Source organism: Watersipora subatra, chromosome 7 (assembly GCF_963576615.1).
Source record: "Watersipora subatra chromosome 7, tzWatSuba1.1, whole genome shotgun sequence".
In the NCBI taxonomy this organism is placed as follows: Eukaryota; Metazoa; Bryozoa; class Gymnolaemata; order Cheilostomatida; family Watersiporidae; genus Watersipora; species Watersipora subatra.
Genome location: NC_088714.1, coordinates 63,859,542 through 63,862,164, shown reverse-complemented (window position 1 = coordinate 63,862,164; position 2,623 = coordinate 63,859,542). Strand labels below are relative to the sequence as shown.

The window sequence follows — 2,623 nt, the reverse complement described above, 5'->3', positions numbered from 1 at the left end:
ATGACCCATAATGATGGAACAAAACACTAATGGTTCTAAAACAGGTTTATTATAATCATAGGAATATCTTTGACTTTTTAACACTTTGAATTTATCAAAACTATAAAAGTGCAAAATAACCAAATAAACATTTGTGACAGCTGACACTGCTAAACATTTATGACAGCTGACACTGCTAAACATTTGTGACAGCTGATACTGCTAAACATTTGTGACAGCTGACACTGCTAAACATTTGTGACAGCTGACACTGCTAAACATTTTGTTAATGAATTGCAAGTGCTTTTGTAGAAAAACAAAATCAGAGCTTTTTTATACCAAAGAAAATAGCTTCATTCTCAATTTCATCCTCTCAAACTAAAATTTAAAAAAATGAAACTGGTTTTAAAATAGCTTACAAAAGGCAAAGTATGCCAGTAGCAAAGTCACAACAAACAACAAGTATGAGCTGATAAATGAGTCTGTAAAGTCTTCACATGGATACTCCAGGTAGTTAGAATTTAGTTGTACTTGACTGCTGATTTCTGAGGAAAGTCTGAACAAATAGTTTTTAAAACTTGATGACTTGAATTTTGTTTTGACAGAATTATGTAATCTGGTATCGAGCCTATGAATAGTTTTACTATTGCACAGAACTGGCATAGAAGTTGGCTGTACTTTGTATATCAATGTGCTTCTACGTTCCAGCGCATATTCTTGCATCTCTGAGAGAACTTTCTCAAATATTTTGTTAGCAGTTTGCACATGCAGATAATAAAGGCTACTTTTTTCAGTGGCTCTATGAATCTTGGCAGCAAGCATTTCTAAATAACTTGCATATTTTTTCGTATCATCCAAAACAGCTGACATAATGATTGCCGAGTTTTCTCTTCCCAAGTTAACTTTGATTAAAGCATTGACAGCTTGATGAGCATCAACCATCAAAATCTGAAAGAAGTCAAGATATTATTATTATCTCAAAATTCCATACTTTACTTTAGTATATAATTGCATCATAAAATATGAGACCATATAATAGTACATATATATGTATATATAATTAAATTATATCGTATTTTTCTACATTGTATTATTCTGTATACTACTACTTTATATTCTGATATACCATATTGTATTACACTCTTTTATTAAATTATCTGGATTAATCTAAATCATCTTACCAATAAAACCTCTTTCCTATACTTGTTGCACCATTCTATAAGGTCATATAACCTACCGCAGCTTGCATAACATTTGTAGAGTTTAATACTAGTTACATGGCATGAGGTCACCCTTAAAAAGGGTTCAATCATCTATGGTTTTTCTCAATGTATTGTAGCAGGAAGTTGTAGGTATCAAGGTTTATTAACTCTGTATAGAAGTTTTTTTATGGAGCACAAACTATTTTTTTCATGAGATTTATTGTACTTTTTTACCAATAACACTGTTTTTTGTAAAATGGTGTCACACTTCAGCATAACCTTTTCTAAGCCACCAACATAGTTGCTGTTTAAGTCAAGATTCTTTATAAAACTTTTCTAGTCAAGATTCTGAACAAAAAGGCTGCAGGTTGAATTCATAGATCGAAACTCATCAATACAATTAGTTTGAGTTGATATTTTAATAGTAAACCCAATAAAATGAAATGCAGTTACCACAAAGTGAGAGCCGTCTCGAGGGTTTACTTTGCAGTTAGCACTTTTAACAACCAAACAGACCGGCTTCAATTCAATTTCATAAGTCTTGTTTCCAAGTGTTGCTCTCTTTTGACCAGTTATTGCTGCAATAAATTATAATTTCTTAAAATATAATGTATCAAAATAGTCAACTCTACAAAATAAGCTGCCAAACTTGATATAAAATTATAGGGCCTACCTTATAAGGCTTCCAAATGTAAAATGATTAGTTTCACATGAAGCATGCTGTTCGAACAATACATGCAAAAGTTAATTAATCCAGTATGCCACACCAACGGTGAAAAATATGAACAAAATCCTTAACACAAATATCTTTTCAAATAAGGAACGTTTCGAAAATTACTCCTCGCAATAAAACAAATTTAATGTAACTTACCTAACTCCGTAGCCACCAAGCTACTTTCAATCTCTAAAGCCATTACATAAAAATTATGTTTCTATAATCTTGTCCAGGATTTTTAGAAGTGGTTTGATCGAGGAATGGTTTTATATAGACTCATATATTGTGTAAAAGCTAATATTTGGGAAATAGCAAAAATAGCTTAGCTTGTGGCAAAGAAATTTTAATAACCTGCCAAAACATGGTCTGTTACTTCTGATCCATACGCTCTGTGTTTGCAAACATATATTGTTATGAAACTGTTACAAAATTTACTATTTCTTCGAGATGTAAAATTTGTTGACAGTATATTGTATATTGTATAAAGCGCATGTGGCTACGTGTTCAATTTAATTGAGAAACTTTCTGTTTTCAAACTCTTTCTTTAACTTACACGGGATTCATTATTCTTACTTGGCTCGCTAAAATAATTTTCTGCTTTTACTACTAGCTGTATTTCCAATTAGTGCAATTTTTTTACATATTTCCAAACTTCATGGAAATGTAGACATATTGTTGTAACAAAGTACATCCTGCTTTTAGTGTTTAGCTTTTATAGTAGCAATAA

General features: G+C 31.2%; 1 long non-coding RNA gene across 1 annotated transcript; it reads right to left on the bottom strand.

Annotated features, from left to right (window-relative positions):
• Positions 1–246: 246 nt before the first annotated feature.
• On the bottom strand, positions 247–2,124 carry LOC137400344 (uncharacterized). Its single transcript, XR_010979262.1, has 3 exons — positions 2,053–2,124; positions 1,635–1,759; positions 247–927 (listed from the first exon to the last, which is right to left on the bottom strand). It is a non-coding gene; the product is annotated as an uncharacterized lncRNA (long non-coding RNA).
• Between the last annotated feature and the right edge of the window lie 499 nt (positions 2,125–2,623).